Genomic DNA, 27,828 nt, shown 5'->3' with positions numbered 1-27,828 from the left:
TGCACTTTGTTCCATTGTTCTTTAATCTTCTGCACTTTGCATTTAGTATCACTGAAATTTCGCACTTACTATGTCAATAACATCTGGCAAAATTGCCACCTATTAAGAGTAAGTGTTCTTTTTTCTCCTGTGAGAAATGTGATGGTGTATTATATTGGTTTCCCTTGAGAGGCTAAGGAGACAATTTTAAAGCAGATAAATGCATTAAAGAAATAACCTGAACTACAAGAGAAGGTTAACAAAAGTCAGAAACTTTTTACATTTTTTTCCTTCCATCCTATTTTTTCCTGAATAAAAGCATCCTATGCATGTGGGGAGTTCAGTTATGCTGTGTTTTGCACATTTGGATGTATGTTAATTTTCATAATGCTGCTGCAGGATACGATATGTTCTCATAGGCTTTTAACTACAACTTCTTCTGGCTGTGTTGTGGCCAGAAGAACACACTGGCATGTGTCAGTTTAGTGATGTATTGCAGCAAATGTGCTGGTAAGCTGAGCACTGCTAGAGAGCATTGTGAAAACACAGAAGAGATTTTCCAGAGATGATGTAGCCAGTGTTAGGCCTGGCTTTGAGTTCTCCACCTCCACCCAGTTCATTTGTGCATGGAGTGAGTGTCAAGTTCCTTCTCACAGCAGAAATATTCTCCTGAAGGAGTATGTGATGAGTTGGAGTGAAATCATCATCCTAACTTCCTCTGTACTTACCAAACCAGACAGAAAATTCCTGACCTTTGGCATCACCCATAGACAGAAGATTGACCCACTTTGTACTTTTTGTCTCCAACAAGGCCTTCCTTGTTGAAGTTAGGACATACACGTGCATAGAGTCTGGCCTTTAAAGTGTGCAACCTTTTCCCAAACTGTATAAATATCTTGAGTATGCATGGGATATATATCTTATATATACCATGCCTGTAAATGAAACTGAATTTAGACAATGAAGTGTGGCCTAAAATAGAGATTTTCCTTTGCCATGGATAAAAACTGGGCCCTCCATGCTATACAGATGCTGAAATGATGCTGAAATTCACATAATTGCACACAAGGCAAAGAAGGAAAAAAACTTCACAGAAGAAAATTCTGTACCACTGTTTACACTGTGGGGTCAATTTTCATAACAGTCTCCCATGGCATTGCAGGAATGTGAGCTGTGAATGGCTAAAGAAAATACAGTGTATTCCAGAGCCTGTCAGAGACATGGGGAATCTTTCCTTTGACTTGGGGAGAGCTTTGGCCTGAGTCCTTATTATAAAAGCAAACTATATGACTTGATTGAAAAAACAGGAGGGATGGGAATACAATGAAGTGAGACTCAGGGATTTTGGTACTTAGGCGGATTGTGGAAGGGCATTCCATATCTGCAAAACCTCGTGTCAGGACTCAGGGTAGCAAACACTGTGATATCTGGCTTTGCATGAGGGATGTGAATTTTGCACCCAGCTACACACACAGCCCCAGTTAGCATAATGAGAACTGTGCATATATTGAATCACAGAGAGAGACTTGAGCAGAAGGAGGTCTGTCCCCATGGAAAAGTGACTTAACAATTAGACTAAAGAAATGGACTGTTCTAAAATTGGTACACTTGAGCTTTATTCAGCATATTGTTAAAGAATAAATAGATACATTCTTCATCTCTGTACAGATACATGTATGAGACTTAACACCATAAATGGCTTGGATTTGTATGCTTGAATTCAAAAGAAATTTTACTTGAGTAAAACAACATAGGAATGAGTTAAATGCCGTAGTGACTTTGATATATACAATTGCTATAGAACACATCTAACCTAAAATAATTTGAACCAATTTGCACATAATATTTCTAATGGTGTTTATTCACTTTTTCCTGTATAAATCTAGCCAGGTGATGAGTTGCTGCTTAAACTTTGAATGTACTTCTTGGAGGACATAGAAATAGTGAAATAAAGCATGCTTGAATATTTTCACTGTTTTCTTTCTTCCATGTATACAATTAGGGCTCAGATATTTGCATCTCAATCGATCCTGTATTATAATATGAAGTTTACATATCACTGGTTACAAATAATGAGGTAGTGAAGAACAAAAGTTGTATTCCTCTTCTCAGATTTTCCCTTTTCTTAGATTTCTCTTCTTCATTCTTTATTGACTTCAATTTAAAAATCCTTTCACTGACATGAATGCATTTTCTTCTGACAAACTGACTCTTTTGATGTATTTTATTTTAAAATATTTTTATATACAAAGAACAGTATTTTTAACAATGCACAAATAAGTCTCTAATGAGTAGAAACATGAATCAAATGCTTATGTTGTCCAGTGCTATCCAGCATGATCCTGCAGTGCTCATTGTTAACCATCCTTCTAAAATTGTCATCTTCAATTTCTTAATTTAGAAAAGACATTTTCTTTTCCTTTTTCTGAAAATCTACCAAGAATTTGCAGTTGTGATTCATTAGCTTCCAGCTGGAGTCGGAACTGGAGATTCAATCTAGTTCTTAAGGTGATTGTTTGACTAAACTGCCCCAAAAATCAGTTATTTTTCTGCTTAAAGACACATTGTGATAGATTACATGCAGCTAGCTCGTGTGAGCCTTGTTCACACTTTGTAATGATTTTCTTGGTAGGTAGTTCCCATGATTTCCTGGGGAAGATTCAGAGAGTAAGTCAAGGTTTGGCAACTTTTCAAAGTTGAGGTGCCAGATGGTATTTTTCTTTCCCAAATTAGAAGTTAAGCATGCTGTTTGAAACTCAGCAAGAGCTGGGAGATACTGCCTTTCACAGAACAAGATGCTGCCAATCACCTTTTTGGAGGTATCATGTCTCTGCACAAAGCCGTAGTTTCTCAGCCCTGTTGAGAGTGTGGGAGCCTCTGCCTTTCACAGGTGCCCCTCCAAAGATGTGCTTTGTCTCCCAGCTCCTGAGCTCTGCTCTGTGCCCTTAAGACACTGCCTGAGAACCATCCTGGCCAGCCAAGCTGAAGGTTGATGATCCCTTCAAAAATAATTTTGTTGAAGGAGCAGAGATGCTTAATCTAACCCTAGTCAAGGGAACTGGTTTAGATTGTCACAGTGGTGCCCCTATCTGATAGCTGTTTCTCTGTCTGCTATTTTCATTGTCCCCATGCTGCTGTTTTTGAAGTTGATTTTCCTCCAAATTCAATTTTTAAAAAGTGACTAAAAGGTCAGGCTTTCAGCCTGTAGTATATATCTTTAGGCACTTATGCTCACAGTGGGTACTTCAGGGAAAACAAATTTGTTTCAGGTAGGCAAGTGATTTAGCTGCCAGCACCCATTTTCTGGCACCTACACATTGGCAAACATCATAGTCTACTTCCCTGTTCAGCTGCAGCTTGTCAGATGAAAGCTGCTGCATTTTACATTTTTGAATCTCTTTCATGTCACCAGAGGTCACAATCCCTTGTCTGGGAATCACTGAACTCATGAATATCCTCATGGCACAAGGCCCTTTAAGTCTTCTGCTTTGTGAACTAACAGGAGCAAGAAATGTTAGAGAAATGGCACCTTTTATAACCTGAAAGGTTGGGGATTGTCTTGTACGGCTAAACTAGTGCCTCCACTCAGTGAAAGGGCAACACAAAGATACTAAAAGAGAGGGGGACTTTCTGAAGCAAGTAAACACAGATCCAGAATGGTGGTCTGGCTTGTCCTTCAGTCCAAACACGGGCTCAGCACTCCTCAGCTGTTTGCATGAGGTGGGTGTAGCCAGGCTGTGGCTCTTGGGAGAAGCTTTGGAGGACAGCATCACTGAACTGCTTTAGCACCTGGGCTTTTATTACACAGCATAATGGCCCACTGATTTCTTGGGCATGAACATGGCATTTCTCATGAGTTTGAACATCGGCAGATTCATATCTGACCAGAGGCTGACAAGTCAGAGGGCTATCAGAAGTCCAGAATCTCTTGGCCACTAACCAGCTGATAGCTCACCTCCTGCCATATCAGAAAAAAGAGTGCAGGAACTTATGTTGATGCTTTCTCCATCAACCTACCAACTTAAAACCACTTTTAAACAAAAAGGAATGAAAACCAACTTGACATTTATCAAGATAGCTTGGAGACAACAAATATGTTGCAAGCCTGAAGACAGGTGCATTACCACTAAGAAGGATTTTGTTATGAATGTTCTCATTACAGTGTGTCAGGGATAACTAACAGCATAGAGTTTGTGCCTTGAGGTTCAGCTTTGCTGTTGTTATATTGCTGTCACATGGTTTTATGCTAATCTTTTAGATTAAATGGTAAATATAGAAGTCTTTATTCAATTAACAAAGAAGTAGTCATTAAGGGATGGTGATTGAAATAAAATGGTGAGAAATATTATCCTCTTAAATAAGAAATTACTGCATGAGTGGACAAAAGCAGTACAGCAAGGGATGGAATAAAACTGGAAAAGAGCAAAAGCAAATGAGACATGCCTCAGATCTCTGTTTAGAAGGTAAATGTTCAGAATTTACTTAAGCTTTTTTACCCACCCTGCATGATACATGTAATGTATATCCTAAGTTTTGCATGTGAGTGTTCGCACACTGTGTTTACTCTCTCATTCGTTTCAATTGTTTTAAAGTTTGCTGCTGGCTATAAATCTCTCACTGTAGCTTTTATATGAAGTAAAATAATGGACTCTTTTCATGTGATTATCTATCTTCCTTATAGTAAATGTCCGAGTTGAGGGATGTGTTTTAGTCTTGGACTTTTGTTTTAACCTGTATTCTGATCAGATCTGACTGTAATAGTTATCCTTACTATTATTATTGTTATTTAAGTGATTTCAATAGACTTCTGACAATTACCTGTAATAATATAGCCTGTATGTGACAGTGCCAGCCAGCAAGGCAGAAGAGAACCTGCCTACAGAGTCAGAAGAGCAAACACCCACCACTCTACCTATTAGCTAAAAAATGTCTTCTCTATCCTTATAGCAGGTAGGCAGATATGAAGTGTGGTAATTACCTGTCCCTTATCTTATCAATAATTAATACTTTTCACTTTTATTATGTTCTTTTCTTTCTGGTTACTACAACCATACTTGCTGTATGTCTTGTTCTATGCACTTCCACAGCTGTCATGTGTTAGTTTTCTTGTGCTCCTCTTGGACAGAAAGGCACACAGAAAATTTTGGATTAATTTTATAATAAGTACGTATCTACATATATAGATATATATATTGCTAAATGTTCTGAAAGAAATCAAGATAATGGTCATTAGGAAGAAATTGGAGGGGATGTTTTTTTCTGCCTTACTCTGCCAGCATCACCTCTGCTGCAAGTAAAAAACAATAAGTTCTAGAAGCAGAAGTCTATATTGTTTTGCAGGTGTTTTGGTTATATTGATATTTTTCTTTTAATAGTCCTCTGACATATTAACAGTTGCACTGTGCAGGCATGTGCAATGCCCAGCAGGGCATTCAACTGAGCATTTTATTTGCCTCATCCTCAGAAGTAGGGAGGGTCTTTACTTTTGTCCTGGCTGTGATGGCAGGACCAGGACTGACAGAGCTCAGATTTCCTCTGTCTTTCCATCACAGGCAGAAGCATTGAGGAACCTCTGTGACCAGAGTAACTTAGCATAGCTTGGCAACAGCTCTGTGCTGCAGTCAGACAGCCTGTTCTGGCTGCAGATGGTACCCTGATTTCTCCTGCTCAAGCATCCCCTCAGCTCACACCCAGGCTCCTGCTGAAAGTTATTGCTTCCTCGGGTCTACTGGCATGAGTCACAGAATGACTTTGCAGTCCAAGGCAGCCAAATTGATGCAGGTTAAGGAAATAGTTTTTATTGAATCAGGTTAGGTGAGCTGGCAGTGGCAGCTGTGAGAAAATGGGTAAGAGGTGAGCAGGTGAGGGGTTTCATCTGCAGTGAGAAGAGGGTGTCTGAGCACCACATAAGTGATGTCAGAGCCCCTGCCTGTCTTGTGATATGGGAAAGGGGAGAGATTTTTGTGCCCTTCCTTCCTTTTCCTAAACCAAATCTATTGCTCATATAGAAGTGCAACAAACTCAGTGCTAAAACTCACTGATTTATTATTTTAAGGAGTTGAACAGCTGTTACCTGTTACCCCAGTCAGTGAACAGTTTCTCTAATGTTTTAGTCACAGATCAAGTATTGAGAGTAAAACAAACTAATTTCTCCCACTAGCTGCCTTTGTTTGGAGCCTGGCTTTTTACACTAGGTTAATTTATTAGATCTTTTTCATTTTCCTTTAGCTGGTTAGTATCTAAGGCCTAGATGTGTTACAGATAGCTCACAAAAACTCCATTTTGAGCAGTAATCAACTCCTATCTCATATGAAATCTATAAATAGGTCTGGTCAGAACTTCAGCAGTAACAGCTTTAGGAAAACAAATTATTATAGGAAGTGATTGATGTAGTGACTAAATAGGTTGCAATCTTCCCCTGCAGTAGGTGGTGCTCACTGCTTAAATAAAATTAAATAGTGACAGTGATGGGCATACCAGTTTTCAATTGTGTCCTAAAACCAAAGATGGACAAATTGTGAGAAAAAAAATAAAATCTATGAGATAGCAGAGCCTTATTTCATAGGGTGCATCCTTCTAGCTAACCTTTCCTTTGCAGTTTTGCTTTTAAGTGCTCTTGCTAATAAAAACCTCCTCTGCATGCTTTCTTGCTGAAGGGACACCTGGTATATTTTAGTGCACAGTATACTTTAAGAAGGTTTCAGAATACCAAAAATGTTACATTTTTATATAATCAGTGCTATTTTTGGTGAGAAAAATTAATTGGCAATTTATATAAATACCAACTTCACCTGTTCAGCTGCTGTTTGTAGGTTCTCAAGGCAAATTGAAGTCAGTAAGAATTTGGCCCAGATGCATTTGAAAACACCTACAACTGTCTGTATGTTTTAGGCACCGAAATACCTTCAAAAATGTGTTCTCTGTCCTGCATCGCTTGTGTGGTGCTGTAGAGATTTAATTTGCTCACAGATCCAGCTAGCTGCACGTGCCTCCTCTCAGCCTGTGCCGTGGCAGGGGTCCTGCTTGCAGGTTTTCCCTGCACTGCTGCTGCTGCAGGTGTCTGCAGATGCTGGACTCTGCACCTCGCCCTCGCTGCCTCTCCTGTCTCGGCCCCTCCTGCGGTCCTGGCAGAGCCTGGGCTTTCCCCAGCAGCGCAAGGAGAGCGCAGATAATGTGTGCAGACTCGAGTGGGGCCCCGAGAAGCCTGCCCCCATACTCCTGTATTGAGCAGAAGCAGTCACAGGAACCAAACCAAGCCCCGCATGTTCCTTTGTAATAAAATTTTGGAATTCGTGCTGCAGTTTTTGATTCAGGACGATCTTGAATTTTTAAGGAAGTTTGGACCAAGATCTGAATTTTATGGCTTATTTCTATAATGGCTTTGAACAGGGTGCCAAATTTGTTAACTCTCCTCTGTCAAAGTACTTGGATATTATTGCCTTAAAAACTAAAAAAATAATTTCTAAGTAGTGAAAGCCTCTGTTTTGAGACTTTTTCCAAAACAGCTGATCTGGTTACCCAAGCAGAATAAAAATGGAAATTACATGAAAAATGTGTGCTAAAATTTTTGTGGTTTGATTTACCGTTTGTATATTTGCAGTTTATTATTAATGTTCCACAATAATAGTTCACCTGGTAATAATGCATATTAATTCCTTCATATTTCTAAAGCCCTTTGAGAACCTAGAGAAGTGCAAGGTGTTATTAAATGATTTTAAAATTCCAGCTGTTTTCCCTGCAATAGATTTCATCTTAAGTAAGAATGAATATTAAAGAAAAAATATAGATTTTCCTAAAGCGGATCTTCACGGACTGCCTGACAAAGTACATTTATTGGCATACTTTCCATCTCTTTTTCTTGGTGATATGTAATTTTAGTTTGATTTAGCTATTACTTTGTTATTTTAAGAATAAAAGTTCACAGGGGCTGACACTTGTCTCACAAGGTAGATTTCCACTCCAGTAAACGTGAAGTAAACCTCTCCTTTCCAGTCAGAAGAATATTCTCCTGTAATGCTTCTTTCATAAATATTGGTGCAGTGCTTAATAATGTCTTCTGTATAGAAATCTTGTCTCTCTAGAGAAATACATCGCTCTGAGAGACCCAGAGATAGAAAAGTAAAATCCTTAGCTCACTACCTTAAACCTGGCATTTTCTAGATGCAGTGTTCTGCATGGCTTGATTTTGTTTTGTTTGAAACCAAAGTATTTCTATTACTATAGAACCTGTTGAAATGCAGACTGTTAACATGCTAATGTAAATTCTGAAAAGGAAACTAATTTGTACTGTTTTCTTAGGCTACAACCAAGATTTTTTTTGCATTAAAAAAAAAAGAAAAATTTTGATGATGTAAAGGTCCATGAGTTAAACTGCAACTCTGTGTAACAAGGAAAAAGCCACCTGAAAATATGTGTAAAATGTGTTTTGAGCCGCAACAATGAACTCTTTCAAAACAATGCTGTCACTGTTTCCGTACTTTTAAGTGACACTGTGATTTTCAAGTATTAATAAGCATCCAGGGGGAGCTAGGGAGTAAAAATTTTGCGTTTTCTAATGGTATATAAGGAAATATGAATACAGAGAGAAGTAGTACAAATGACTAATTCGTATTTTGGGGTTGGGGCTTTTTTTACTAGGAACTTTTGATAAGAAACTGGTCAGCCGTTCTGAGAGTGGTGGAAAGCCTGTCAAGGTCACTACCAAGGACAAGAGAGTCAATTAGTATGCAGATCAGAGCCAAGGAGTTCAAAGGTATTGTTCCAATTCAATCACATTAGCCAGGCCAGTAATGAACAAACGGCATGACCTTAATCAGGGAGCCTGAACCACTCATTGAAGAGTAGTCTGTGTGTCTCTGTGTGTATTTGGGGGGGACCAGGAGGAGGGGTTAGGGTGGCAAAAAGGATGTGGTTTCTTTTGTTGTTGTTGTGGTTTGGCTTGGGCTTTTTTTTTCCTTCGTCTTTTTTTTTTTAAAGGGACAGCAAGCCCAGTCTGCTTAATTAGCCACCAGTAGTGGAAACTTATTTCTGGGTTCTTGCATTCTGAAGTACAAAATTGCTTTTATTTTTGGGTGATAACTGAAACAGCTTCAAATGGACAGGTGGCTTGAATATTTTAATAAAATGCATTCAGTGATATGCTAAAGGGTATGCAGGAGGAGGGAGATAACCTTATGTAAAACACCAAACCAAATTTTGCAATTACAGTTTCTCTCACACTGTTCTAATTTTCTGAAAGTCAACACGCAAGGAATATTCTGAGTGATTTTTTTCCCCCTTAAACATAACGTAAAGTAATCCACACTCTAGTTAATAATGGAAAGAGTGCTTATTCAGAAGAAATAATTCTTTAGAATTCTCAGTCAGATAAATATTGCATCGTACATAATTATATTTTAGATATACAAATTGCTAAGTTGTTTCATGCTCTCAGCACAATGCACACTGCATGTTTCGGTGTACTCGATTTAGTACAGTCAAAAAGCAGCATTCATATTCACCTTAACAAATGCCCACTTTATTATAAGCTTACAAAATATATTTCTCTGCTATTTTTCATGTATACATAAGCACTTTCAAATACTTCTACAGAAATGTGTACATAGTGAGGACACAATAATAAAATGACAGGATATATCTGTACTCATTTATATATTATAATGTCTGCATGTTTCTGCAAAGTGGTTTTTGAATGCATACTTAGGATTCCATTGAAATTTCTACATAAATCAGGTCTGTGTTCCCTTTTTTATAAGCTAATGATTGAATTTGGTAGCCAAAAATACTAAAATAACATTTCAAAGGGTAACATTTTTCTGCGTTTGGATATGTAAACACATAGTTTCTGCATGAGGAAAAATTGAGAAAAAACCTCTGCAAGAAATCAATATTAACCATTGAAAATGTGAATGATGCTTAAAATACATTCTCATTGTTTACCTGCAAGTTTTGTGTTCACGTGGTTTACTTACAAGTTATTGTTTTGTGTTTATATATACAATAAATTATAAGTTTTCTGTATCTCTGGGTAACATTTGCTCAACAGTTACTTCAATTGGATCAGATTATCAAAGAAAGCTGCAGGCTTCATTGGGGAGACTGCAGAAATCATTCATTTCTCTGTAAATGAATCGTAATAGGCAACTAAGATTTTAGGAATCAAGGGGCACTTGTTTTTTTTTTTTTTTTTTCCTTTCACTCTCTTCCTCTCTCTTCTTTGCTGGGGAGGTACTTCATCATATCTCACTAAAACGGAAGATGCATAACAGAAATGAAACTATTCTAGGCTATGAAGCACCCTAGGGGTTCATGAATGTTGGGGGAGGAACACTGATTATACAATGCAATAACATATTGAGACACTATTTCAGTTTTACACTTGGTATCAAGTAAATACAGGATATCTCACCCATGAAGGGTGATTATCTTTCATGAAGGGAGGAAATGAGTTATTAAGGTCTTTCTCAGGAGCAAAACAAGGATAAGAATCTTTATTAATGTAAGAAACATTTTTTTCCCCCTACAGTAATATACTTCCTTTTTAGCAAAGATATGGAATTTTTTTGTCTTTAAATTGTCTGTATCTCAGAATGGAACACATATCAGTTTTAGCTGACACCACTGCAGTGCTTGAGAATATTGTTATAAAACATGTGCTCATTTTTTTTAATCTAGATCACAATTAATAACATTTTTAAGCATGCAATGTCTATCTCTCATAAAAACACTTGTAAAGTATTTGACATTTGATTTGAGGATATTAAAAGATTGTTTAAAAATAAACATACACCAGCAGAGCAGAATTTTCACACGATTATTCAGATAGTCAATAGGTCCTCTTTGATCATATTATTATGATGCTTCTGCTGGATTTCAGTCTAAGACAGGCGTATTTTTTGCTCTCTCTCTCTGTCTCTGTCTCTGTCTCCCCTCCCACCCCCCCACCAAACAAGGTCATAGATTTTTTTAAATGAGGACTAGAAGTTCCAAGTACAAGATTAAGTAAGTTCTAACAGTGTTATAAAAGTAAGTGCTTTTTTCTATAATAAAAGGTGTTTAAAAGGTTCGCTACAGCTTTAAACAGAATTACAATTTACTTCTTTCAAGTGTCCAGGCCATAAATTCTTCTCAATTCCCTCTCTCTCTCCTTGTCGGAATTAATGAGATCAGATTTGATCAGGGCAGTGATGTGTTCAGAGCCAAATCACACAACAGCGCGCGTGCGGTAATGGAATTTGCATCTAATGCATACATAAATCAAACATCTTTCTGGACATTTTCATATGCATAATGTCATTTCATCCAGTTCTCTCTGTGCAGAGGGGGAGATTTTTCTCTCTGAGAGAATGACTTTCTTTAATGCTTTCATTTTATTTTCGCTGACTACAATCCCCGAGAATGCGCTCGGTCGGAGAATCTTTCGGGGCGCGGTTGACAGTTCCTTTTCCAAGAGGGGTCCTTCACATTTATCATGCCTCTTCCTCGGGGGCTTTGTTATGCAAATGTGGCTGAAATTGATAATTCCAAAGTGCTTCATTTCGGTTCCTTGGCGGTTGGAGATGGTAGATAAAAAGAAACTGACAAGACACACTGATTGCCCTCAATGCTTGTAACTCTCTTGCTAACAAGGCTCGATATTGTTAAAAATTCCTATTGTTATCAGGGTGGCAGTTCCATTATGCAGGCCTTGCAAATTTCTCATTTGAATATTAACCCTTTAATCACCCAGCTCTGCTCCCCTCCCCCAGCCCCAAGCCAGTTGCCCTCGGGTGGGTCAGAATGCAAACCAGGAAATTATTACCCTATTATTCGTGAAAACTATGTATCTGTGCGTTTTGTTCTGTTTTGGTTTTTTGTTGGTTTTGGGGTTTTTTGGTTTATTTTTGTTTTTTCTTTTTCCCTAAACTGCATCTATTAATCATTTTTTCAATGAGAATTTTTTACTGTAAAAGAAAAAAAAAAGCCTTAACGAAACACATCTAGCAGAGACAAACAGAACTGGATTGTTTAAAGTTAGGTTTGGGAGAATATTTACATCGAAATATCTGTTCGCAGAAGTCAAATTCAGTAGCTCCGGGAGACTGGAGAAGTTTCATTATTTTTAACTTGTATGTACTTGCACTTTATGTTCTAACTTAGGTAGGCCTCAGGGAGGGGATAGCGTGTCTTTATATACCAGAGATACATGAGATTTTCAGCTGCCGGTCCTACTGGCTGCACCATCCCTATCTCAGGCTCGCCAGCAACTAACTTCCAGCCTACAAACAGGTGGCTAAAATGAAGGAGTAGAGAAAAAGGGAACTTCAGAACCACAAGGATTTCTGGAGCTGTGGGTTTTTGTTTTTTTTTTTTTTTAATTTTGAAGGACATGTACCTATAAATTCCACTGCTAAGCACATATTATTATTGACAGATTTCACTTACGTAATTACAAAATACTGTTAATAAATGCAAGGGGAAGGACTGATTCAGGGACCTGATGCTGCAGCCTCAATGATTCACTAGAGGTTTTCTTGTAGCTTCAGTGAACACTGCATCAGGCCCTAGAAATGACATAAAAGAAGGAAATGATGAGTTCAAGCTAAAGATTATGTCACACATCAAAAGAGCATGACTGGTTGCTAACTGATTTACTCATTGGTTAATGAAATTGTGAGGTCTGGAATTGCAAATATCCCTGTAATATTCACATGTGTGTGTGTCCATAGAAGGTGAATTCTTTCCCACCAAGTACATTCCTTCAGGCTCATATTACAATTACAGGTTCATTTTAGTTTGTCATCTTTTTGGGGATACCTGACAAAGTTCCAGTTAAAGTAAATCTTGGTGTGACAAAGGTAAGTACTGCAGATGCTGGATGGGAGTGGAGACAGGAAGAACTGGCACTGTAAAATGAAGCATAGTTCACTGCTATCACCAGGCAGCTGCAACAATATAATATTTTTCTATAGTTACTAAGAAGATACATCTCAACCAGCTCAAGTCAAAGGAATGTCGAAGTTTTCCACTTTCTTAGCTCTGAAGACTTGCAGAGATGTGTCTGCCAAATTACAGTAAATAAAAAAGACACTTGCACAACAGTAACTGAAGATTTCTCTCCCCACTCTATAAAAAAAAAAAAAAAAGAAAAAGAAAAAGAAAAAGAAAAATGAAAAGAAAACCCTCTCATGTTATTGTAGGAACTCTTGGGAGGTTCATAGTTCTTTCTTTCATTTACAGGTGTGATGGCAGATTAAATCCATGACAGGATACAGTGATAAAGCCCACTGTAGAGCCATGTGAGTTACAACAGCTAAATTTCCCATGTCGGTGCTTTTTCTTTCAATTATCTGAAAACACCCGGTTAATTTTTAATGTGTTCATACCCTCATTCTGTTACCAAAACTGCTACCTTTCCCCCCCTCCCTTCCTACTTCAGAAATAGATTTCACTAAACCTGGCTGCTGTAAACTCATTATATGATTCTATCATTTATTCTATCCATTAGAGTAACCAGTGTTAGTGCTTTTCCCCCTACTTGAGTCTGTCAAGTGCTGTTATTTATGCTCAGTGGTATTAATATCTCTGGTTGTATTATGGTTGTGCACTCAAAATCTCTAATACAATCTAAGCTTGGCAATAGAGACTGCATCAGCTATCAATAATCAAAAAGTCTCATGCAAGTTGTAGGTATTAATAAGAGTCAATATTACATAAATATAATTAACATCTTCTGCTTGGTATAAAGAATAATCAGCAGTACTGATGGTTTTAAAAAGATCCTCCTCTTCAGAATCAGAGAGCGTGCCCATATTATGAACAAGAGAATTAAAGATTTGACAGTATGATTTTGACTGTTTCTTTTTTTCGGTTACCCTTGACAATGACTCTGCTGTAACCTGGCTACATAATGTTATCTGCGGTCTTTAGGTGTAAGAGGGCTTAAAAGTTGATTTTTTTTTCTTTCTCTGCTCTATTTCAGTGTGTTAATTTCACTAACAAAAGGATTTTCTGGTTTTCTGTAACAGGAAAACCTCTTAGGTAATTTGTGACCATAGAATTAGAGCAATGCAGCTAAACTAATATATATGCAATGGTTTCATTATGCATAAGAGCAGGCACTCTTTACTTTGCAGCCCAAAACACACAAAGCACCCATTAGAATGAAGAGGCCTGTGATGTCTCTTCATGTGCAGAGTGTAAAGGTACATGAATGTCCTTGCTTGTTGGCATTTAATTTACCAGTTGCCTCTGTAGTGGAGCCTTGGCAGATTCAGCTTGAATCTGAAAGACAGGCTGTCATACTGAGAGTCTGCTGCCTACTGCTGAAATTGAGAGGCTTGGCAGATATGCAAACAGTAACTGGGTTTGAGTTGTTTTGATTACAAGTTAAACAGAAAGTCATTGGCAGGGCCAATATAAATCTGCTGAGGTTTTTTGGCAAAATCTGTGGAGGTATTTCTATAGATTCTGCAGAATTCTGTAGCACCTTGATTTCACATCAAAGAATGTCCACCTCTGAACCCGTTCTGCAGATAAATGTGTCAGAAACGTGAGTGAACATGTTTAACTCGCTGAGAGCTTCCAGATTCAGAAATATAAAGCACATTAACAACATGCTGTACCACACCACCTTTGTACACTCGATAAATTGTGAAACCAAATGTTTCACTGAAGTTCAGGTGGATTTTTGGAGAAGTAAATTAAGGTAATTTATAAACAGCTGGAACAGGAAGGCAAAACAGATTTTAATGGGAGTTTCAGGTGAGCAAATGAAAAAAAAAGGATTGGACTATGTCCTGAACTCAGCTATGTCGGTTGAAATGCTGAGATATTTCACTAATACATTTTTTATCACATTAATCAAGATTTTCTGAAGCTGCTTCCTGCATGGAATGCAGTGCATTAACAGTGGTTTGACTTGGTTCAATTCAGTCTGCAACTGGCTTTTTTCTCCCCCTTTTCAATAACTTTGCCTGAAACACCATATTTGACTAAAAATCCAGACCTGATAAAATCCAAATGCTCATCCCAAATTTATTTCTTTACAGAATTCATCTCCCTGACTAATCTGCAATGCTCAGTTAATAAAAGTAACACAAAATGACATTGTATAAGCAAAACAAAAAGGAGTCTGTAAACTTTAGTTATATGCACTTTTGCAGTGCAACCCCTGCTCAATTCTAACTTAGTGTTTTGAACACTAACACATCCTTTAATAAAATTGCCATGCAATTTTAAGGCAAAACCACAATAATTTTGGAGGAAGGGAAAAGAGTACATATAATTGTCACTCCTATTGTTTCTGTCTGACTGGTTGTAGGCAGATTTCTGCAAGGCTGGCTAGAAACAACACATTGATTTACAGAGGCAGGAATATCTCCACAATTCAAAAGGCTAAGACACCTTTATTTGAAAACTGAGAATCTGCAAAACGTGGTAAAGTTCTTGGAAAGGACCCAAATGTATGGAATCTTTTTCTCATCTTTTTTTTTTTTTTTTTCTCTTTTTCCTTCTCTACTTGTATCAGCTACTTTGCCTATTACAGCCTTCTAGGCAGGAAAAAAATGCTACCTTTGAATTTGCACAAATTATTACATACCTCATGTTATTTTTACAAGAACCTGATTTGAGCAAATTGATTAGAATATGAATACTGTTATCTAAATGATCTTTATTTTCAGTACTGACAAACTGAAAACACACATTATTTTCCTGTGAGAAGTAAATTTATTTTCCTTGGAAATTATTCCATTCATATTCTTTTTCTCATATTGAATGTCCCTTTCCCTTGAGCAAACAGAATGAAAGAGTTTATATGAATGGACCATGCTTCACTCTAGTTAATGGGCAACAATAGCATTTTAGGAATTTCATTTTTGGATGCAGGTGGAAAAGATATGTTTTTTGCCTTTTTTTTTTTTTTTTTAACTGTCCCATATACTTATTGTCAAAAAAAAGTGAATTTAGGAGGCTTTGAGCAACATTCTCACCCAATACTGCAACCCAATGCAAATTTTTAGAGAACGCTTACAAATGTCAAATCCCCCTGAAAGTGATATACTTTATTACTGTTCTTTCTTATAATACAAACATTTCAGTGCAGCTCGGAGCTTATTTTTCAAAATATACAGGATTTTGATATATGGACAACAGGAGAATATGTATTTTAGATATAATGCCATAAGTGCTCAACAGTTATTTCTGAGCTGATTTAACATGGAAAATCTCCAGGTAGATTAATTTTATAGGCTGCTTTTATGGGTGTAACATTTCAAGATGAGAAAGCCGTGCTTCTGAAATTTAGTTTCGGCAGATTTCATTGGCACCTCCATCTCCATCTTTTATTACCTTAAAGTTGAAATTCAATCTCTTTCTTTTTTTTTTTTTTACTCTTTATCCCCCCGATTTTTTACTTAATTCCTTACTGAAATGGCTGGGCCTGTATTTTTGTTCTCAGGTTCTGTTGTGTCTATTGCTGTCTAACTATTTACATGCTGAAGGAAGAAACAAAATAATTACAAAAGAAGCACTTACATAACTCTGCTTAGAAATTACAAGACCTTTGATGTTGAAGATTTTTATTGGGACAGGCAGCTACAGAAGGAGGTTAAGAAAATGCTCCACAAAACCCTCTTTCCAAATGGCTGAATTAATTACAGTGGTAAAAGCAAGTTGTCCCAAACCCAGCTGCAGTATTGTGGTAAAAGCAGAGCTTGAAACTGCAGCCCTTGCACATAAAAAACTTCTGAAACATGATTTTTTAAAGAAACACCTACTTGTAACATTGCCAACAGAGGCTGTGCTGCAGTGACAGGAGAATGTGAGCTATACACAAGCATATTTAGTAATGTTACTGCACAACTCTTACTATAGATTCAATACACACTTCATGTATGTGTCCAGAAAAAAAACCTATGAACAGCAGTGCACATTCAATAACATGTATGTTTTTCTATTTCTGAAACATAGTATTGAATACATTACAAGTGCATTTGGAAAGTGACTTTCATGTATGTGTTAAGGATGCTTTATAATCCTCAATTCCTCAGCCATTTGGTTGGTTGTTTTTATTGTTATTTATTTCTTTGACTGTAGCACAGAAATAGTCAGTATTCTGGCCTGATGGTCTGCAAAAATTGCTAAAAAAGGAAGAAAATAGTTTTTAGACTTCAGGAGTGCAGGTTAAGGAAAGAAAAAGAAGTATTTAAATCAGAAAATGTGTGTGTGTGTCTCTGTGAGTGTGTGTGGGCACGTTTGGAAATTCACAAACTAACTCTTTCAGGCTATGATCTCAGTTTTTATGACTGAATTACGTACCTTAAAAATTGGTCTCGTTAATATAAATGCTAAGAAACTCTCAACAATTGTGGTGCCTACTGTAATAAAATTCTCTGTGAGAGAATGACAGAGATACAAAACACTAAACAATGATGATTTCCTTGCTACCAAAGCAATTGCATAAATTAGGTGTGCATTAAGTTCCCAAAGATTTATAGCAGTTGAAACTTACAAAAAATGATTACATTTGATGTTCCTTTATAAAATACAAAAAAGATGATGTTTACTTGCAGAGTGGTTAAAAGAAGCAGGAGCTAAATCTAGATTATAGAATCTGTTTTATAAAGATTTTTGTATACTTTTAAATAATTTTTTTCTGTAAATTTTCCTTGAAGATGTATTTCATTAGTCAAACTTGCATATACTATTTGTTAGTTCGGAATAAAAAACTCTTTGTTTTTTACTCCCCTTGCCCTCCTCGGTGTTAGCCTATTAGTGGAAGTGGCATTTTATTGATTAGACATTTAATAACAATATTATTTTATATTTGCTCAAATGTTTAACTGTTTGCATTGTAGCTGGTGTAAAGGTCCCTAAGAATGGTACAACTGAAATGGGAGAATGAAGAAATGTATTGGCTATGACAAGAAGAAGTAATTGCTTTTCCTCAAAGGATCAGATGTGGTATAGTTGTTTGAAAAACAATCTAAACAACATTTTGTTCACCATTGATTTTAAAAGCATTAAAATTAGTTTTTATGCAGCTATACTCATTAAGCTTTTATGTATACTGTGTAGGGTGAATAGTTAAGAAGCAATAAAGCATTCTGCAGTAAAATATACTTTGCCAGTTGTCTGAAGAAATAAAATACATAGATTGGGAATGTTTGTTTCCTGTGGAATATTGTGATATTTGCCATGTTAATTACAATCCAAATAAAGCCATTTTATTTGTGTATTTTAAACAGTCTTGTAGCTGTAGATGGCTAATACAACTATTATTGAAAGTGTTGGGTTTGGGGTTGTGTGTTCACACTGATGAGAAATAATCATCAGCTACATATATCCCAAAAATTCTTGCATTCTAAAAATAAATCTTCTCTCAGAAGTTGGTGTTTCAAAGTCTAATTGTAAATTTTAGCCTCAAAAAACAAATGAAAGTGCCATACAGTGCAATTTTCTTCTCTTCTCCCTTTAATTCCTCATGTCAGTATCTGCATTCGTACACAAACTAGTTCCCTTTATTTCACTGAGTAGTTAACAATTTATTAAAAAAAGAAGTAGTCTGGAAAACAGCAACAGCATAGTCCCCAAGGAAAGGAAACTTATTTGGTTATTACCTGGAAGAGCATAACCTTTTATTTTGTTTCTCAAAAATTAAGAGAGGAGTATATGTACAGTACAATAACATGCCATCAGAGAGAATAATGCATATAAAAATGAATTCCTGTTATTGTGTTCAGGCGTGTTTGTGAATAAAAAATGGAATTTTGAAAAGTCAATTAAAATGCATTTAAATTCTTTAACACCAGAATTCTTTAATGTGAAAAATTTTTCTAGACAGTTTGTCAGTATCGCTGTGAGCACTGTGCTGTGATCAGAACTGGTCTCCCCCACCTGCGACTGTTAGATGGCTCAGAAATGCATTACACCTTCCTGTCTCATATGAGGAGACCACTCTTGAAAACATGGAAGTACTTATAAAGTAAATAACCTTTAATTAAATATCATTGTCTAGCATTAATCTTTATAGCTCTGTTCCCTATGGAAATAAAAGTGGATATTCAATTTGTTTTGATTATGCATGAATTTTAACAGAAGTGTTTCTTTCTATATTGCTGTGTTCTTCAAGAAAGCAGCATATTTGTGTCTGCATAAGCCATTAAGAAGATGGTTCCTCATTAATGTGAAATGAGAGTGACTCATTTCTGTTGTATATAAATAGATTGACATTTAGAAAGATTAATTATTATTTTTAAGAATAAACATCAATTCATATGTGGCTGGTGTAACCTTCCTGTTCAGTCTGAAATCCCAGTTATTTTCAGAGGTAACTGTGAAGTGAAATACAAAGAGTTTCTATTGTTAAATCGGTATTGTTTGTGGTACCTCCTGATTTCAGGGATGTTTAGTTGCACAAGTCAAGATAAACTTTTCTTCTAAACTAGGATTTGCATAGTAGTTCTTTATGTACATGCACAAGACAGATCAGGGGCACATACTTAAATCCTGCTTCCATAATATCATGAAAAAAAACTCCATTCAAAAGGGTATCTTCAGCCTCATACATTTTCATTCATCTTTTCCATCTTCACTTAGGATAATTTGGTGACAGCCAGGTCAGGAAAGTCCTGAAATTCTATCTCAGTGCTAGGCCACAGTGCCAGGGTGCATCCCACTTCATCAGACTCTTGCAGCACCCACCAACAGATCTTCTGCTTTTGGCAAACAGAAGTTAATCTACTCTTGGTGAAAATATTCCTTTTAGTGCTGAGCTAATGCTGTCTCCTGTGCTAACCATGGATGAGGGATAAGCAAAGAGGAAAAGGGTGGTCTTTCCAACTCTTCAGTACTGGAGTACAGTTTTTGCTCTGGCCTCTCTCTAACAGTGAAGTGAGGAAGGCAGGTTTCACGGTGAATGAGGAGTAGACCATAATCTCTGTAATAATGCTCTGCCTGACATGGTCTGAGGATGCTTGTCCTCAGTGCAGAAAACACTGGATTTTTTTTGTAGCTGTGTGGCAAGACACAGTTTGCCACTCCACTGTGGCTATGCATTTGCAGGAGATGTCAGAGAGTGTTTAAATAATGTGTAATGGCGTGTTGCTCTTTCATCATTTAGGGAAGTGGCTCTCCCCTGTGACAGTCATTATATGCTCAGCGCTGAACCTTGGAAAACACTTTTAATCCTGCCTGTTGTGCCCACACAGCCAGGCAAATGCATACACTCAGCACAGAAGCATTATCCCAATGTATAACATGATGTTTAGTGATGAAGACTGAACAAACTGAGCCAATGCAGACCCTGGGAAACATCCACTGCAGAGGCAGAGCTGTGGGCAGATCCATCAGGGTAGAAAATAGCCCCAGGAGCAGAATTCTCTGCACTAGGCAGGGATCCCAGCAATTCCTCTCACAGCCTGGCTTTCTACTCTGCAAACAAGGTGAAGAGATAGAAATAAACAAGGGAAGTGAAACAGCACAAGGGAAGGTCACAGCAGAATGTGTGATTTTGAGGAGAAAACAGAGAAGCAGCATTCCTCTCATTTTTGCACATACAGCCTCCATTCTGGTTATAGGAAAGGAGTAGGGGTTGCAAGGACAGAATACTTGTGCATGACTGTCCTGCCATCCCACTCTGTATAGTCAGGATCCCAGACTTCATGTACAGTCAAAAAAGGTGCAGGTTTTTAATGCTGCTGTTTTGAATCATAATTCAGGAGCTCTAGATTCCAGAGGAATCCTTGACACTGCCAGAAAAGAGACAACGCAGGGTCCCACTGCATAGGCATTCAACAATTACATTCTCCTGAGAGTCCCTCCCTTTCTATCCCTTAATAGAAAGCTGTTGTTGGGGATGTTGGCTGTGCAGTGACCAGGCTGAGAGTGTCACAGCCAAAGGAGTATCACAAGTGTGCCCTCCCACAAGTGTGCAAAGAACTGCAACAATTCTTTTTAGAAACAAGGTAGACCAAATTAAAAATTTTATCTGCATATCTCAGGTTATCGACCTTCTCTGGATTAACTCTTGCTTCAAATCTAACAGCTGTCATTAGATAAGTATTACCTTTTTCAACTATCCAGTAACACATTTGATAGTTGCAGTGGGGGATAATCCACACTAAACCTCACTTGGAGGTTTCACTTAGAGGTTTCAATGCTGTTAACACTGAGAATCTGGAATACAGCTTTAGTCTTTAGCTGTTGATATTTGCAATTTTGTAAAAATTTTTTTTTTTTTCCCTTTCTGGATGAAGATTCCACTAGTATTAAATCCTTATATATCTCTAGAGATGTGCTTAAACTGTAATCAAGTTATCCTTTGCATTACTCAGAGTTATTTACATCTTCACTCTGAGTCCTCCTCCGATTGCATTTCTGAAGTCTTTCCTGCTCCAAAATCATTCTAACCCTTCTAGGACTGTTCCCACTGCCATGAAAAACACATGTAACTTTTCTGCTTCTACTCTGTATTCCCGTTTATTCAACTAAGGACCAAGCTAGTCCTTTTAGCTACAATGTCACACATTAAGCTCCTGAGAAGGAGATGAAGGGGATTAATAGATCTAGAAGTCAATTTTTAAAAGTTTACACCAGAGTGAATGCTATTATAAAAGCCTTTAATGAGAATGAACCTGTGCAAATATCACTGACTGCACCTCTTCAGCATTTGTTTTACAGTAGAGATGGTTGCACATTAAATGTCTTTTGGCAAGGGAGTTAAGGATTCTGTTGGGAGCACTTTTAACATCCACTTTTTGGTACTCTATTCCTTGGGAGATCATATTGCTTCCTACTTGAGTAAGTCTATCAAAACCTGCCCTTGCTCAGGAAAGCATCATTTTGTTAGCACTCATTTTCAATCTTTCTGAACTTGCCAGTAAAATGCATTTCAATGGGCTTGTTCAATGTGGTATGAACACAGACAAGAAGATAATTAGCTGTGGCTGGAACAAAAAGAGTAGAAACAGGAGTTGAAAGTTGCCCTGAAAATATTCTGATCTAAAACTCAAAATGTTGATTATTTGCCATAATTTCTTCTCTAAATTATAACCAACTGGTTCTATTACAGATGCCACTTCCTAGTGTAAGTGAAACTCTCTGAGGAGTAGTGATAAGTCAGTGAAAGTGTGTGGAGGAGGGGGTGAAAGAAGCACAGTTAAGAGGATGTGGTGAGAGGAAATGATGAAAGGGCATATTAACATAGCAGGAAACAGCAGAACATGTGGCAAACACACTGAGGACTGCATGCACTTTATGTGTCAAATTACCTCCAAAGAGGTTTTTTTTGGAATTTAAAGCATAGTAAGAAAGTATATTGCAAAGCTCTCAGGACCTAATTATGTGGGACAAATTAGTTTGCAAGACCTTCATAATCTGTCTAAAGATGTGGGTGTAGAATTAAGTTAATGAGCAGGTTATTTTGAGTGAGTGTCTGAAACTCCAGTTGTGCCACATGTAAAAGAGCTTATGTGCAATAAACAGAAAACTGCAGGAGGTTTTAATGCACACCTGAAACACCAAAGTGATGTAAGGAAGATAAGACAAAAGGGAAGAGCTCACAGTGGCTCATTTGGGCAAAATGGGCTCAAATGTCTTTGAAGACTGGTAGCAAACATTACAGAGCTGCAGTTTAAGTGAGAACAATCCGCAGATTCTGTATCGTCATAATGAAACACATTTTCCATGGCTTAGGTTTCCATCTACTACATCCAAATACCTCAAGGTATTTAAAGATCACAACAGAATTAAGATCTGGGAGATTCTAAAACAGACACCATACTTGCAATTTTAGCCTTCAGTTGGGAACCAAGTGGCAGCAAAAGTTTGTCTTTTGTCAGAAATTTGAGATGAATGGGAATAATGGTGTCTGTGAAACAGACTTAGCATGGACCTTTTCAGCACAGTCAACCTGGTTGAGGGGATATGATAAAAGCTGAAAAAAAATCAAATTAGGTATATTAGTGCTTATGTAGATTATATATTAGGAAATATGATTCTTACTTCAAGCTAAAAAGTGTTAATAACAAACTTTGAATCATGAGACCAATGATCTGTGTGGAATCTTTAGTGTGTTTGAAATAATCTGTATCTCAAAAGACACTGAGAGAGAGTTGAAAACTTCTGTTCTCATTGTGTCTGTCTTTTTATCCACTACCTATTTTTACTGTTTCCTTTAGTTTGTGCACCTAGAGATGTGACAGAAATGTGATCTTTCAGTTACTCCAAGAACTTTTTATCTGCTGGGTCAAGATGTTTAGGCAGCTTCATCTAAAACATAGTTTTTAATTCAGCCTGACACATTTTTATATCTTCAGAAAAGCTCAGATGACACAGTTTTTGAAGAAAAAGTTTCAAAAATCCAGGGATTAATCCCCAGCATCAGCCCCTTTCTGGTTGGTAGCATAGTAATGAATACAGTCCATTTTCTAATTATGAAAATTCCTCTTCAATAATAAATTATAGGTTCATGCGAAGCAATAGTGTCCAAAGAAGAGTAAATATATCTTGAGAGGTGGACTGTAATCTTTTTTTTGCCTATCATTTTTATTTGTTTTAAATACACAGTTATTTATAATTGCCTTAGAAACAAATTTTAGAGTGTGTAACAGTCTTCTACTGGTTTAGAAAAATGAGAACAAAATGTTCTCTGCTCATAGAAACAAAGTGTTAATCTTTGTTCTATCTATTGATCCTCTTCAGTGGCTGCCCTTCAGCTCATGGGCACAGAACCACCTGTCAGCTGGGGAAGCATGATTTTAAGATTTTTTTACTGGTTTTAAAATTAATGTTTATAAGGAGCATACTTGCAATCAAAAAATAAATAGAAATTTTTACTGGAGCTCTTAAACCCTTACAGTATCGTTGTAACTGTACATTGTGCACCTGTAGTTACAGATATCAGTATTTCTGTTGTGAGGCCTTGTATTGAAGAGAGACTTGGTTTAAGATAGACAGCAAGTATTTTTGCATTGTCATATTAACTCTAAAATTCTAAAATGTGCCTAAAATATTTGGACACTTTTACCATACGGGAAAACACATATATATATCAAGTTGCTTGTATTTTCTTCCATTTCTTAAAGTAGCATTAGTTGGAGTGCCAATATAGGAAGATATTATGTTTTGAATTTTTTTATTTCAAAGTAAAAAAAAAATAAATTATGGGATATAAAAGAATGCATTTAATAAATTTGTGAAGCTCTACAAAGCAGGATCTCCAGCAAGTCTGATAGCAGTATGAATGTACTTCAGGCAATTGCACAAGAAATTTAGTAAATAAAAATGGAAGCTGGTTTTATGAGAGAATATTGAAAATGATGCTCTCTTGTGCAGAGAGCATTAGTGCATGTGAAACCCTATGTGCTTTTTACATAATATGCCTCTCTAGTTAACATATAACATAAAGTGTCACAGATCTTTTAGAGCTTGATTCACTATGAAAGAAACACAGCCATCTGTAGTGTGAAAGTTTATGACTCAATTGTCCACACCTTACAAAGTGATTCAGCAAAGACATATCTGGGCCGTGGAAACTTTTCTTTCCCTTATTCCATTAGTTCTTGCTCTGAAAGAATAAAAAAGATCTTTGAGATGCAGTATGCATTTTAATTCTTGTATAGTAAGACAGTGCGCAGATTTAGGCATGTGTTTTTACTTATTATTTTTGTTTCACAAGGCCATTTCCTGCTTCTGAATCATATTTTGAATTTTCAAAGGTGGATTAATAAAATGTGAAAAATGGCAAGTCATTTTCAAAGTGATAGGCGTATGGATAGATTAGATTAGACAGAAATCTGGACAGACCATTGGAGAAATGTTGTTAGACAAAATGGGACTTCTGCAATTACTTCTAGTCCAGTTGTGACCCATTTTGCAGAGGTTATGCAGTGCTATTTTTTAGATTTCTTTTTCTTAAATATGCAAAAACCCTATGTAGAGCCTTAGTTAATATCCCATCCTTATGTTCTCATACAAACTGTAAGACAGCATCCAAAAATCAGTTTGGTATTATAAATAACATTCTCATTTCCTCATTCATTTTCTTTTTCTTTCTTTCTTTCTTTCTTTCTTTCTTTCTTTCTTTCTTTCTTTCTTTCTTTCTTTCTCTCTCTCTCTCTCTCTCTCTCTCTGCTCTCTCACACACACACACTGTAAATATAAAATGCATAACTACCCTTTTCCATTTGGTATAGACAAACAGAATTCATGTGCCTATGGTCCAACAGATCAGCTGATATACAGTAACTGCAAGGACTTCTGCATTTTCGCTCCTTATTTAGTGTTCTCACTAAGCTTGATTGTGTAAAGAACTTCCTTTTAGGACTCTGCAATATTTCCTTCTTCCTATCTTTAATTTTGATTGGGGTGGATCCACACCTGACATTGTGAACAAATGAGCTTCAATAACTTTTAAATCCCACTTCAAGTCTTACTGAGTTCTAACACTTCCTGACAGATTGGGGCAACCCTGTTATATACCCTCTGAAGAAATGGTAAATCTTTCTGCCCTTCATGATAGCTGCCAAGTAGAAGAAGCTGAATGCACATCTAGCCTCACTTTGGAAATCACCTTGCTTCAGGAACATGCTATTTCTCTCATTTGATATCAAATCTTTGCCAGAAACCAACAGTTTCAGATGAGCCAATTTTTTGAGATGAAAGAGCAAGAAAAAGTCAAAGGTATCCCTCCTTTTTCCTTTTTTTTTCTTCCTTTTTTCCCTTGGTTGTTTTTAATCTTGGCATTCTGTTCATGGAGCGATCTTTGTTGCCAACATGTCTGCTGCTTCTCCATCTCTCACCCTTCAGGTTTCTTAAAATAGCTAAGAACACAGAGTTTCTAAACCCGAAAAACACACTTACTGGGAAAAAGGGTATGCATGAAGTTAAAAAAAATATATATTTATACTGTAAGCCCTGCAACCTGGCTTCCTGCCCACGTTTGGGCATCTGTGCTGTCTCTGGATACCTCAACTGACACATGCCAGATCCAAAGAGGAAGAAATAAAGGGCACTGCTGGTTCAGTGCTGAGCCCATGAACACAGTGCAGTATCTTTGAGAGGTGGGGTTTGCCACCATTAGTCTGCTCATTATCACAGGCCTCTGGAGAGTAGGGTTCAGTCTTTATTATCTGAAATTAAAACTTCTTTCATAATACATACTGTCACTTCAAGCAGAATTCATTTATTCATCCTTTTCATTCTTTCTCTGCAGAGTCTGGAGTATGTTTTCAGGTGAGTGCATCTTCAAGTGCAAATCCAAAGGAAGGCATACAGGGCATGGCAAAAGACAGAAGATGATAATTTAACACATCAGATAATTTAACACATTAGATGATAATTTAACACATCAAAAGTTCACATATCTAGAGTTAGTACTGAATTCATGGAAATAGAAACAAAAGTTTTAGAAGGGAGCATAGCAATTCTTCGGGTCTTGGCACATAAATCAAATTCTCTTCTGATGAAGGGGATGGGTTTTTAGAAGGAAAAATTCAAACTGGAAGAAAAAAAACTGGCATACAAGTGAGGAGGAAAGACAGAAGGAAAAATTTTTGATACATATGATAAGCTTCAGAAAAGCATAGGGAGTTCAGAGTGTTGATGCAGGAGTAGCTGATCCAGGATCCAAGATGTACGCTATTTAATTTCTCTGAACTACTTCTGCTTTCACCTTTTGAAATTTTCATGGATTTGACAAAGAATTTTATTTATGGTCAACAGAGATGAATATATAGAGAGAACTAAAGTGATGGAAGAGTATGACTAACCCTCCTTGTAGCCCTAAAAGACAGTCCTTAAGCCCCCAACAGCCAATGACAAACTGTCAAAAAGTATTCCAGTAGCACCGCTTGCCCTTGGCCAATCCCTTACTACCTGGAAACATTTGGCTACCAAGGTTTTTGCCTTCACAGGGTTTATGCAACAAAGAACTGTAAAAACATAAAGACTGTCAGCTCCAAAGATATTTTTATCCTCTCTGCAGGATTCAAGGATATGCAAAGAGAAGTTGGCAGATTTATGGTTCTGAGTTAGGAACTGGTTCTGCACCGGCTGAAGAGCTTGTTGAACTTGCACAAAGCATAGGGTACAGGCTGGGTGGGTTGTGCCATCTGCTTAGAAACAAAAAGCAAGGGAGAATTTCAACAGCTGTTTGTTGAGTCAGATACTCATCCCTGATTGTTTGTGCCACAGTGGCAGATTACTGCCAAAGAAATGCATCCCCTGTTGCTTAACACACCTGACCTGGATGTTATAAAGTTACACCTGCTGGAAACAAGCCTTATGATGTAGTGCTCATAAAATGCCAGCGATTCTACTGGAGAAATGTTCTGAAATCAGCATGTTGAGTTCATCCTTGACTCTTTGTAGCTAATAGTGATAAAGCAGGGGGCAGTAGGGATTTATCCCAGCTAATTCTACAAGGTGATTAGGGCATGAGCATGGCACTTCTATTACATTGAGGTTTTCCCCGAGTATGCTCAGTTTTGTTGGGTATGACATGCTGCATGTGAGTCACTCATATTCTGCATGAATCATATGCTGAAGTGTGAAAGCAATGCTGTATCTCTGCCGTTGTTACCCGCTGCTCAGCTGCTGCCATACCACACAGCTCAAGCCAACTGAGCTCACCTTCCCAGCTTGAGCCAGCTCTCATCAGCTGCCTGAGCCCTACAAATGTGATCCATAGGGTTGTCCAACATATAACTAACACAAATATCATATGTGTTTGGGATTGGTCTTTGAGTTATGAGTTTGTGGGTTAAAACTCCAAGAGTTCTTCTGAAAGGATTGTAAAGGGTCCAGAAAACACGTTGGCATCTATAAAATTTATTGTAAAAAGGGAAATAACTTAGGTAATCTTTTGAA

The 27,828-nt window shown here is 37.2% G+C and overlaps 1 long non-coding RNA gene across 7 annotated transcripts in view; it reads left to right on the top strand.

The window, feature by feature from the left end:
• Window positions 1-4,176: 4,176 nt before the first annotated feature.
• The window catches only part of LOC113458777 (uncharacterized), an 86,378-nt gene continuing 62,726 nt past the window's right edge, over window positions 4,177-27,828 (top strand). For 4 of the 7 annotated variants that reach the window (XR_012580700.1, XR_012580701.1, XR_012580699.1 and 1 more), the window contains exon 1: window positions 8,548-8,731. This is a non-coding gene — a long non-coding RNA (uncharacterized LOC113458777). Of the gene's footprint in view, window positions 4,443-8,547; window positions 8,732-13,197; window positions 13,257-27,828 lie in introns of those variants that run through there. The other 3 variants (XR_012580703.1, XR_012580702.1, XR_003379345.2) reach the window with 2 other exon arrangements.

The sequence above is a fragment of the Zonotrichia albicollis genome, chromosome 6 (assembly GCF_047830755.1).
Source record: "Zonotrichia albicollis isolate bZonAlb1 chromosome 6, bZonAlb1.hap1, whole genome shotgun sequence".
Taxonomy (NCBI): Eukaryota; Metazoa; Chordata; class Aves; order Passeriformes; family Passerellidae; genus Zonotrichia; species Zonotrichia albicollis.
This window is presented reverse-complemented; position numbering and strand designations above follow the sequence as displayed.